Below are 13,383 nucleotides of genomic sequence, written 5' to 3'. Positions count from 1 at the left end.
ACCGGCCTATTAGCGCTAACCAGGTTATATTGGACATCTGTCTCAGAGAGCTGACTGATATAATTGGCTGCCATCATATCTCACTTCAATCTATGGCAAAGCACACTGGCATGACAGGCGTTCAGAAGCGATGCCGCCACTCGGTGACGTAGACCCCAGCATGTCGGTTGCAGTGAGTCAGATGAAATTGTACGAGATGAAAGTTGCGGCGAAAACAGAACACATATGTCCATGTGTGGCGCTCAGTGGCATGTTATTGGCACCGAGTTTTCATCAGGTCTGACAACATATGTTTAGAACTCAGGAGGCTTTGGGCAGGAGGGAATAGCGCGGCGTTTGAAGTCAACTGCCGCATTAAGCAGAGGAGCGGCACAGTTGTGTGGAGATGCTCTCTTGTTCAAAGGGATGGAAAGGAACCGCTCCGGGGAGCGTCCAACATCAAGAGCTGACCCCGGCACTGTTTCCCGCTACCTTCTGCCATGCGTCCCGCCGCCGTATGCTGTGATTCCCAAAGACCGGCAGGCCTGTGCCATCTGGCCTCACTTCGGATTCCCCGGACACATATTGGGAATCCAAACTATGCCACCTCCCCGTCTCTCCCTACCCTCTGCGCTCTCTCCCTCTGGGTCGTCTCTGCGCCTCCACTTCATCCCTGCTTGAGTGTTGGCTCAAGTGGAAGGGGTCTGCTCTCCAAGTGATCCCAGTTGCCCTTTTCCTCTTTAATCCCCTCGTGATGGGATCCAGTAGGAGCCCTTTAAATTCAGAGGGAAACGGTCGATATTTTTTAAGATGAAGGAAAATCCCCGGTGGGTTCTCCACAAAATGTAGTCTGTCTCTGACGTAGGGTGCTTGGTTCATTACATGACCTTCAGACTGCTTTTTTCTGATCTGCTGCTCTTTAAACAACCCTAAAATGTCACTCTTTTTCAGCCACAAAGCCAAGATTGATACAATTCAACGCCTCAGTTTAAGAATCTCATGCTACACACAGATTGGTTTGCTGCAACATCTTTGCAGTTTTAAGAGTGCTGATTGTGGCATTAACATGTTTACAGAGAAACTAAGAAAGAAGAGGCTCCAGGAAGAGAGCGGTGGTGGGCTGTACAATATGTTCTGTAGCACTGCCACAGATTTCACACTCTTTTTGTGTGTCTCTTTCTCTTCCTCACCTCTGGGCGTCTCCTCAGTGGGGACTTTGCTTCCCTAATAACTGGGGAATCAAAGTTGGACAGCGCCACTGCTGAGATTCATAAAGGAAGCAGTGGAGTGGCTGGCCATTCATTCATCCAGCCCCATTACAACATATACCAGATGGACACTGCACGTCGCCGGGTGACATCTCAAGACAGCCGCAGCCGCCTGCCTGCCCGGCTCGAAAAAGATGAAAGTTATGAGGAAGACGGGAGGCAGGTTGCGTCAAACAGAGACAGATCTGATCAACAACTGCACAGAGATGAAATCAAAGTGGCTGAAGCATGTGGCGTGAGGCATCTGGTATTCCAGCAAACAGAAACCAGCGTACCTGCCAACGCTTTCGGGGGAGAGTAGCCTCCCCCGCTCAGCGGCCTCAAGCCAGTGGAAATGCTACTGGCTTGTGTTTTAAATCCACAAGACGGGTATTGTTTGGCTGTGTTGTCCTTAGGTTTATTTTCATTGTTTGGGGGGCAGGGGTTGCTGGTAGTAGAGACATAAGACAGGCATGTGACAAAAGTCCGGGGCTGGTTTCAAACCTGGAATTCATGTTTACATTGTAGACACCAGGCTGCCAGGACGCCCCCTGTGCTAAGTTCCTAACACAACAAGTCTAAACAGTAGCTTATTTATTCAAAGTAAATCAATAGCAAAGGTGACATTATGAATTTGTGCTGGCTGGAAAGACGCCAGTACATCTGCTCAAATCCGGGGCCACTTCTCTTATCTGCAGCAGGAGCCAAGATCTGATAACACATTTTTAAATGCTCCTCTGCAAATATTTTTCACAAAGCCACAGAATCCCAACAAATTAAAATCAGAATGTATGTAATGTGGGTTTATGTGTGTATAACAACATTATGTACAGTGTATCTATGTACATCTGTACGTGGCAGGGAAAAGAACCTGTCAAGCCCCCCCCCGGTATTGATTTTACATTTCATACTACTTCCTGCATAGAGCACTGTGAGCATCTGATCCCCTAATCTCAGAATGCCAGCTTTCACTCAATGTCATCTGCCAATGAGCTGCAACCAGGCGCCCATCCTGCCTCTGGCACCAGAACCGCATCCATCCAGCTTGTGTGCGCTAATACCCGCCGTTGCTAGGCTACAACAAGAGGAATCAAATTTAGGTGGCTTCCACAGCTGCGCTGTACTGTTGTGCACCGAGGGATGTACATGGCAGCGTTCCCAGTATGCACCTGGATGGAATGAAACAGGAAGTAGTGGAGACGTCTAATCTGCTAGGTACAGTTGTGGCCGTCTGCCCTGCGTATGTCCAGAAAATGTGTCCAGAAACAGGAGGAAATTATATTTCACATTATAGATTTTCACATTTGTTTTTAAGAAGCTGTGCACTGTTGACCGAGTAAATGTTGTGTTTCTCTGACAGGAAGGTCAGCGGGGGACTGAAAGTATTGGATTGAGGGAGATTGGGTTATATCTGGAAACTGTTTGCTTCTGGTCTGATTGCAAGCACTTTCTAAAATGGTGCCCACAAGGTGTTTAACTGAGCCATGTGATAAACAGAAACATGTGTGATCCAGTGAATCTTGTGATAACACAAATCTAGAGCAGTCCGGGTTTCTCTACGGAGTCATAATGCGGCTGCTTTTGAGCTTTCACTTATCTTACTTTACAACTACACCACAGCTATGATCAATTCCTCTTTTCATCACTTCATTGCATCACTTAATACTCTTTGCTCAGATCTGAGAAACAACTGGGTTTTGAACAATTGGCTGCAAACAGTCTCTCCAACACGCCAAAAACCATAACGGGCTTCTCCACAGCCGACTTCCTACGTCTTCGTCTCAATGGAATCAGTGAGTCGCGCTGCTCAGACATTGTTAATCACAGGGTTCACACAACTGAAACAACATATTAACAATCATATTTCCAAAGAGTAGTGTGCCAAAGGCTGAATTATTAGATCTTGGAAAACATGCAGGCAGACATGAACAAAACCCTTGTGAAACCGGCCTCAGTTGAGAGAAATGGTTAACCATCTTATATTTGGGTTTAACTCACAGTCCAGTGAACCCTGGGGAGAATTCAGGCTGAAAAATACCATTAGAAATATGGGATGCATCCTTTAAATATGTGCCCCAAGACAATTCCCTGCTGTTCAGACACTTTTTAATAATACTTAAATCAATAGTTTGACATTTCTTGAAGCTTTCTTGAAGGAAATTACACTTTCATTTTTGACTGGATTAATCAAAAAGTGTTAACTGCTTGCAATTTAGCTTCCAGAGTGGCCGTTTTCCCTTTACAGTCTTTATGTTAAGCTAAATTATCCTGCTGCGGCGGGTATCTTCATATTTAGTTTATAGACATAAAAGTGATATCGATTTTCTCGTCTAACTCTCAGCAGGAAAGTCAATATACTGATTTTAAATATATAAAAATGTTTCTTTATCCAGATCAAATGTTGATGAAAGATACCTCCAGACGTTCATTTAAATTTAAGAAGTGCGAACTGTATACATATCTAGCATCAATTCCTTGTCAAAGCCAACATCACTCAAGTTTTACTCAAAGAAATAATGAAAGTGAATGCAATCATTCAAAGTGTATTACCTTTTTTTTTTTCTTGTGGTAATCCTTTTTACCCCTAACTTCAAAGCTTGGCTTAACTAGTGGGTGGAGTGCAGTCTGCCAATGCACACTAATAAATGCACAAATGCACTTTCATTTGAAAAAGGGCCAAGTTTCTGGACTTTGTGGACCCTCCCCCTCTTAGAAAGCCCAACACATCATCTGCTACAAATAGCACCAAAAATCTCACCCTAGATCTGCATTGTGGTACCAAACAGTTATCTTGCATCATCTCCAAAGTACATCAGGGGCCAATAGAAGCTGCATATTTGACTAATATTTTGTTGGTTTATCCCAAAAGTGCAAAATAAATCCTTTCCCTCCTCTAGCTCCTAACAGATGCTGGTGCCACCATGTTGCCAGCTCTCCCGATGGCACAGAAGATGACACAAGCTGCCAAAAAATGCAGTCTCCTTCAGCGATGGAGGTTCAAGTGCATGCTCTCCAGGAAACAATTAATTATTTAACATGTGAAATAACTGGAATATTACATGATATATAAAATGTGCATGTGATTCATTTCCTGTCCGTTTTCCTTTCTCACTTTTCTTCAACTTACTTTCAGGTAGAAGAGGAGATGTCGTGACCAAGAGGAAGAACATTCACACAGTTCAGGCCGACATGAGACCTTTTCTCTCATCTGTAGGCCTACTTGTACGTAGGAGTGTTTTTGTTTGGCATTTTGAACTGTAAAGGTGAAATGGTCATCTGAAGGAGAGCTGGCAGAGGGAGGCAGTGGGCTGATTTTTTTGTTCTATTGAAATGTAAAAAAAAAATGTGATTTCTGATAGGTATTATGAAATCAGTTACTTTGAAGTGTCTGAAAATGTGCATTCTTTGGTACTTCTTCTTTTACACATTCAACCACACTTGTGTCAACAATCACTTATGTATCTCATACATTCATGCAAACATTATGTGGGAGTAAAATAACCTCATGACTACATGTATTTCCTTTTTATGTTACATTATACATACAGTATACGCTGCTCTGTTTCGAAAGGAAATGTCAAACTTTTGAACCCACCATATTTATTTGACATACTGTATGTGCTCCTTACATGTTAATGTATCAATACTAAGTATAGTAATGTAGATCCTCATATTTATGAATCTGTATTTAAGTCAAATATTTTAGCTGGGCTTTAAGTTTTAATTTAGTATTTTTACATTTTGATATTGATACTTTTATTAATAGGACAATATTTCAATATTTCTTCCAACTGTGCTGATGAGAAACTCAAAAAGGATTCAGGTCTTCTAGGTAAATTTGTCAATTTCTCCAGAATTTTTTGTTTTTAAATACCCTTAAGCTGTCATATCAACATCTCTCCTTATTGTGTACTATTGCAAGATTAGGAACAATACTGAAATGAAATTTAATGTTGAGTTGTAATAGATATTGTCTAATGGCATGTCTTCCAGTAAAGAAAAAAAAACAAGTATTTATGGCAATATCTTTTATAACAAATTGATAAAGACATTTGATTACCAATAAAAACAACTCAAACTTGATGAAACCTATATCGTGGTACCATTGTTATAAAAAAAAGTTATTTAAAGTTGTTATTGGAAGAACAGGCATGTTATAATTAAGATTACAATTAAATAAATTAATATATATAATATTCATCACACTGGACAGAATATTAATGGATGAATGGAGACATCTTAACAATGACTGCAGTTGGAGAGCTTATGAAATCAAATACTGCCTATGGGAACTGGCATATCTGAAGACCTACAAGCTTCTCTTTCTCACACATCCACACACGCGCACACACACACACACACACACACACACACACACACACACACACACACACACACACACACACACACACACACACACATTCAGTCTCACGCCCCATGTGAACACTCATCTTTAACGAGGGGAGAGCTGCAACCGTGCGTGATTGTTTTAGAGAGGCTGCCCTAAAGGCACGTTATCGCTCAATGTGGGACTGCTTCTCCCAGTCATACGTCCCCTCTTGTTGATTGTGCAGCGTGGATCAGCGTCAACAAAGGCATCATTAGTGGGGCTTTGGTCCCCACCAGGCCTGGGCTAATTATGAATGGGGGGCCCGGTAATAATTTAAGGGCCCATCGGTGCAGCTTGAAACTGAAGAGAGAACTTCACAGATTCAGTGGCGGCGTGCTCGGCCCATCTGCCTTCATTTCCCAGCCACCTGCCTGAAGATCTGACCCACGTCAGCCGCGAGGATGGAGCACCATTATACACAAGAGAGAGGCGCAGAAAGCATATGGGATTTATACATCGCTTTAATGAATGATTTGCAGTGGCCATTAAAAGCTTTGGACAATTACCTGGTTAGAGCACGATGGTTTGCTTGGTAAATTGTCTGACAATTGTTAATTCTGCATTTTATTTCAGGATCTGCAACTGAAGCATTTCCCCTCTCTCACATGCTGGAAGTAGGAAAGTGGCATCCGCTGCATATTAGTTGTCACATATGCACACGTACACATTTTTGCAATCAGAACTATGGATTTAAGGGAACTGTTACAGATAGAATAGTAAGAAAAGTTCTCTGTAAACTGTAGTTTGTGGAAAATCGGTGAAATGCTCAAATTTGTACAATTGTGGTTTTGCATTGGTCTGATTACTGTGGTAATTTTGTAATTGCTAAAGATTCAATCCAGAAGTGATCATTGTTTCTGCCAGAAGAGGGCAGTATCCATTTTCTTAATCACATCTCAAGTGAGTCTTCTCTTTGCCAAAGCAAGCACAAACATTGCTCCAATTCCAAACCACACAAAAGAGGGAATTTGAAAGTAAACAAATGAGCCCGATGGGATGATCAGCATTCTCAGATTTGCAGCATAAACTCTTTTCCCATGGAGCGGGCTCATCATTTCAACACAGGCCTTGTATGTATCTCTCAGCAGTTGATTCAATTGGTGACGAAGCTCTGATTTACAAGATCTTAGATTTGACATCTTAAAAAAAAGTAAAAAAGTAAATACAATCCAAGGGGAAACAGGGTGAGAGTAAAATATAATTTAGGTAGGTTCTGCTGGGTCGAGGAGCCACAATGGCTCACATTACATATAGATGCTGAGTGGTATCTCTTTACTTTTAGGTCAGATACTGCAGTGAGATCAACTAATTTGAAATGTGAGCCATTTGGACAAACTTGAGCCATAAAGTATTCATGAAATCATGAACTGTAGCATAAAGTGGGGTGGCTAGAATGCAAATCAAGGATATGGGTTTCCTTCCAGATGCTGATGAATAACATGGTCAAGCATACAGTATGTTCAGTGACTCTGTAGCATGCTGATGTGAGATTAAACTCAAGACGCTATTTTTCATCAAGTCAACATCCACCGAGTTCGGTGATTATACCCGTTGATTGAAAGACATCCAGCTCAGTTTGAACCATATACTCTAAATCCAAAGTGAATGTTAATAATCACCAGTCTGCCCAGGTCAGTCATTAATATTTAAACTCTAATTTGGGCCTAAACGTTTCAGAGTCTTTTCTGAATGGAGCAGCTAATTTGAAAATAATCTAGAGTGGCACACAGCTATTGTCGGCAATGACATCACCCTGTGGATTATTCACGCAGCTTGCAAAGAGGGTTCCCAGCGATAGGTTCACTACTAGTCATAGGAGCTGCCTCGGGGCAGTCTTTCCTCTTTTGTTTTCCTTTCTGTCTTTTTTTTCACACAAATTCGTACGCCGAAACACATTGTGCAGGGTTTTCTTTAAGCGCTCAAATACAACATTTTATAAGACCGTGTGCGACAAAAGACCCTGAACGCACACTGTTGGGACGTCTCCCTCCAGAGAGCTGGTCATATTTGTGGTTTATAATGCAGAGCTGCGGTGAGGATCTGCCTCCCCTCTCAGTTCCAGAAGCAGTACGCTACTGATTGTGAGGAAAAGGGGAGCTGAACACTGAGTCACAAAAACACAGGGCTGGTTTTGATCTGGATTCAATGGCCTGGAATAACTGGCCCCTGAAGAGCTCTTGTGTCAAATGGTATCTGTGACAGGGAACAGAGAAGGGGGATAAACATGCTGCATTTAACATGTGGACATAACACCTCCCCCTCACACCATCTGGAGGAAAACAACCTCATCTTCAACCAAAAATATCTTGTTTTGGTTGCATTTCATAAACTTTAACTAGTCACAAATGCAAAAGTAAGCTGCCGAAGCTCAAATATAAGCGTTGCAATGTTCCTTTTTAAACAACAGGCAGACTACCTATGCATCGACAAGTTGGCTGACTCCTCTCTCCCTTTGAATCGTCCTCTGCTTTGTAATGTGAGGGTGTTTGGAAGCAGGTCAAAAGGCCCCTTTCAACCCGAGTCCTCACCTACTTCCTAATGAATTCCCAGGGTCCATCAACCTGCAGGCGCTCCCATACAAGCTAACCAATGATTACACCTTGAGGGGGAGAGGGGGCGGGTGGATGAGGAGGAGGAAGAGAGACTGGTGAGAGACCATCCCCAGTACACTCACACACATACACACAACCACCACCACCACTACCATCAGCCCCCCCAGATTGGAGGCAGGTGCAGCAGCAAATCAAGCCTCATTAGCTGCACCTTCTGCTAGCGTATACCGTGGACAGATGGAAGCTCGCCCTCACATGTTACCTCACATCAGATGGCAGTTGGAGGAGGGTGGCTAGGGGGTAGCAGGGAGGTACACTTGCCCCCCTCTACTGGCGCAACTTCCTCCGAGCTACAAGATGCCCCTAAGCGCTTATCTAGCACCGGAATGCTCCTTAACCTTAATCCTGCTGGCAACAACCAGTTTCCAGAGAATATCTTACATCAGATCAGGTGTAACTTATTCCCCATCAGGCCCTGGTTAAAGAGGTGCATTCCTGGTCCAAGGAGGAGTCATGGACCTGCAGAGGCCCCCGTGGCTGCCTTTCTGCCGAATCTATGTAAAAAGAGCTGGCAGCGTGTATGCGTTTGCATGCGCGGGCATATGATATGCTAAAACACACTATGGGGCCACCAGGTAAGCGACAGAGCCTCGAGTGCAGAGTATCGTATCACCCTCTTGTCCTCATGGCACTGACACAAGATCCTGAGCAGCTAATTGAGGCAACGGTGCAATTCATTGGTGCAGGGCCCAGTGTCAACACCTTCTTCAAGGTAACAGCGGATTTATGCCCAGCCTATCAGGGGCATGGGCAGAAAGTGTCAAGGGGAGGCCATGTGCAAATTGATTGCGTCTGTGTGACAAGAAATATTGTGCTTTTCCCCACAGAGAAAGGTCGACCAGAACTGGAAGGATTTAGGATGCTGGAATTTATGGTTGAGTCCCTGACGGTGCCGTGGGTCGAATTCAGTGAATCGTCTGGGAAGAAAGATGCCCACTTGACAGACAGCAACCCAATCTAACAGCAGCTTTCCCTCAAAGTTCGAGTAAAATGTTTTTTGTTTCAGAGAAAAAAAGTCAAAGAAAACTGGTGAAAGAAAAAAAGGCATCATTTTAAGGAGAAATCAGTCACAGGACTGAAAAGCACAGTGCATCAAAATCACAGGTAACTTATAAGTGATTCATCCAAATAAAAAGGTCAGGCCCAAGTTATGACTCAGTCATTATGTATAAAAAAAAGATATATACATTCTCACATTTAGATGTCTGCCTATATGATACAATTTTGGTTTAGGTTTTCAGAGGTGGGGAAAGTGAAATTCTTAAAAGGGTGTTGGTGGTGTTGCAGGAAGAATGAGGACAGTGCCACAATGGGTACTTTGTCTAGACTTGGTAGCAAGCAGAGGGAGGGAGGGGTATCCGCGGTGGGAATGGAGCTGCGGCATTAATGGATTGAACTGAAGTAGTTGGCTGGAATGCTCAAGTTTTGGGGCTTCTGCCGTGCAAACCACAGCGGGCTATTTATTCCTTAAATTAACAGAGAATGGCTCTTGTGCCTCGCAGTTGCTCTCATCAGTATTTTGTGTACAAACAATGGATCAATAATTATGTGGAACATAATTAGCTTCAGCTGCCAATAATTGCCAATACTTTTTAAATTAATCAATATTCTATGAAACTTAAAAAACTAATTGTCAAAAAATGGCAATCACAACTTCACAGAGCCAAACTAGAGGTATTCAGATGTGTCGATTTGTTTGACCAAAAGTCCAAATACCCTCAAATCAAATCAGAATCAGAATCAGCTTTAATGGCCATGAAAGTTTGCACATACATGGAATTTGACTCCAGTTTCACTTCACAGCTCTTCATACTTATACACAATATACAATAAACAAGATGAATATAAAGAAGATAATATATATATATATTAAACCAAGTAATCCTCTCATTTGAGAGGTTGGAGTCAGAGTATATTGGAATTGTTTCACAATTTCTTCTTGAAGAAGAAAAGGATTTATTTGATTATCAAGATAGCTGCTAATAATGTTTCTGTAAATTGACTAAGTCCCAGTCACACAGTTCTACAGAGCATTTTATCCTCATTCTGCTCATTGCTTTTGGTTTACAATTTCATTGAAGGTTTGAGATTCCATTAAAAGAAAATTAAATGTCTCAGTTAATTCTGTTCATGGATATAGATGTTCCAGGAACAATCGACACTAAGTTCTAACTTGCAATATAAATAATGTCAGGGTCATGTCAGATTATCTCTGCTTGTTGCTCACATCCACTATAACTGGAACTTCCAACTGGAAACCATGTTGTCAGACGGAGGGGACATCAAGGTGAACGTTTTGCGCGCAACTTGAACATAAATATATTTCATGAATTGAAGCCTTTTTGAGAGGCAATGTCAAAATCTCTGGGAACATTTGTGTTTGTGATGTCAAGTCCTTGTGTTAATGAACTGCGTCCGTCTTGACATTTTTTTTAACAACGTTCATTTCAATCAAGCTGCTGAGGAGGTACTTCTGTTTGTCTGGGAGCTAATGAAGAGAAACAGACACACATATGGGACTCTTTTTTTCCTCCTCTTTTTCCTGTATTATCCTTCCATCTACACCCAGATCCATATGCCATATGGGAAAGTGTGGATGAGAAGATCCAAGAGCTCAGTGCATGTTCGGTCTCTCTCCAAATGCAGCTGAAAGAATCAAAAAGTCTCCCACTCTTGTCGCGCTCACTCCCATGGGCACATGAAAGTGAAGGTTACACTTGCAGCCCTTTTAATGATGGTCCTTTTTTGATGGGTTTTGTTTCATTTAGGGGGGAAATCTTCATTGTTCATCCGTTGCCCGTTGCCAGGTTTGAACATGCGGCGCCATATGTTGTATGCTGCCTCGCTACCTTACTTCTAAACCAAGGATTTTAAACGTGTCATTTTGATATGCTTCACAGCCACACAGTCTGTTTCAGGTGGACTGATGGTCTTTGTCAATGTTGAGCTGCAAACAGTTGCAGCCCTAATTTGTAAAAAAAAATGCAAAGCAGAAAACAATCGGAGAACCCCTCGTGTATGATTTAAACCCTTTGGAGTTACAACCTTAACCTTGAAGGTAAAAGCCAGAAGAAAGGTTAAAACAAAAAACCCTCTTATTGTATCGGTCTCCCAATTCAAACATCTTGGTCAAAGTCCGTCACAGTTTCCAGCTTCAGAGAAGAATTCTCGCTCAATCACATGATGTGCTTCAGCCAAGATGAAATCTGGAAGCTATTAACAGAGAGTATAGCAGTGCTTCAGCAGAAAGTCCAGTAAATGTTAAGCAGGTGAAGGATTTTAATGCTATAATGATGTGATACTCATCAATCTTCCACAGAAGAAAAAGGCCGTTTTCAAGGCTGTGATTTTCAAGCTTGCCACTACTTTTCTTTTATCTCTCACTCTGGAAATCCTCTTAATGTCACTTTAAAAATGCAAATGGAAATGTGCTGCCGGGACCACTTTCTGGAATACATATAGCAGGGTTACATGAGGCAGATGTTTATAGATGCCATGCTTAAGATACCAACACAACCCGGCCTGCATTATATGCATAAAGTAGCTTCCCCCCCCAACATAAACAATTATTTCTGCCAGTGTTTTCACAGGTGGGAGTGCAATATTAATCTGCCACAGTCTATACATTGCACCATTCATCACATAATTAGATTTGCATGAAGTAGATTGCCTCCTTATTGGTTGTCACTTCAACTCTACGCTGTCAATGAGAGAAGCCCCTTCTGTGGTCCGTTCCGTCAGCCCATCTTTACTTTGCATACCTGCCAATACAGCTATGAAGAAATTACCCTAATGATCATGGTAATTAACATCAATAATTATTGACAGTACCACAGACCGGAGGGAGCGGTGAACAAAAGAGTTGGTTTCTTTGTTGAGCGCTTTGAAGCCAATTTCCTGGAAGAAGTGTTGTTTCCGCTGCTAAAAAGTCAGTCAATGCGCTGTTTAGAGCGAGGTATAGGAGCCAGAGTGATGTCATATACTTGCTAATGTAGAGTGCCACCAGGAACAGCAGGTGACCCTCCCCCCCGACCCCCCATCCAACACACACACACACACACACACGCACACACTCCAGCACTGCCACCCCCTGCATCTCCACTCTGTTTGCCAGGAGTGCACCTGCAGCTTATTATCCAAGCCTTTAGGTGTATAATGTAGCACAGGTGCTAAAGTGCCACAGCACCATTGTAACACACACACACACACACACACACACACGCACACACACACACAGAGTGCGACACAAAGTCAACAAACATTAACAGGATGGGCATACACACTTGCAGATGTGCGATGATTAATTAATACTATGGTGTGGTAGGTAACTCCTAACCATTGTTCTCTCCCAGTGTTGGGAAACACAGGGAGCACACCACTTATTTTTAGAATTTACATACGTTGATACATCAGCCTTAAATTATTCTGATACCAAATTTCCTATTTCTTTCTCTGACATGATGCTGTAGTGTGCTATGTAATATGTAGGGTTCCCATGTTGTTTTCATATGCAGGTCAGTTTTTTTTGGTACAAATGGGCTTTTCAAAAAAACTAATCAAGCTTTTTTTTTACTCACATGTTGTAACTATCACCTGGCCTCAAAAGGAAAACCATAATATTTAGATACAGCATTGCCTCTGTTGATCACGGAGGTGTTGGTGTACGCACTACTGACCAATGTGATGTGGTTTAATGTGATGTGTGCTAATATGGTACAGTGTGAAGTGATGTCATAGAAAACTGAGAGGAAAAAACTTGCCTATTCTAGTGAGGTGCTGGCTCGCTGGCTGACATTGAAAAACAGAGAGCCAGCAGTCCCACACACATAACTCACGGAGGCAGACGGTGCAGCAAACAGCTTTCTGCAGGATGAGGACAACAGTCAGCTAACTGGCATTTACACTAACGAGGACAGGTGTTTCCGTCTTCCCTTCATCCAGTGAACATAAATATAATGTTAGTAAAACTGCCAGTCTGGTGTCAAAGATGGATTTTTACAAGTTAAAATAAAAGCATTAGAGTTATTAGTATACAGAGTGGTGTGAATAAATGTGACAAAATATGGAAACTTGAACCTTGCTCTCCTTGATTAAGAGGTCAAAGGTCAGACTGATATCCAGACCAGCAGCCCTAAAGCTGGTAACGATGTAGCGT

This window comes from Taurulus bubalis (genome assembly GCF_910589615.1).
Source record: "Taurulus bubalis genome assembly, chromosome: 3".
NCBI lineage: Eukaryota > Metazoa > Chordata > Actinopteri > Perciformes > Cottidae > Taurulus > Taurulus bubalis.
The sequence above is the reverse complement of the archived record's forward strand: the minus strand, read 5'-3'. Positions refer to the sequence as shown.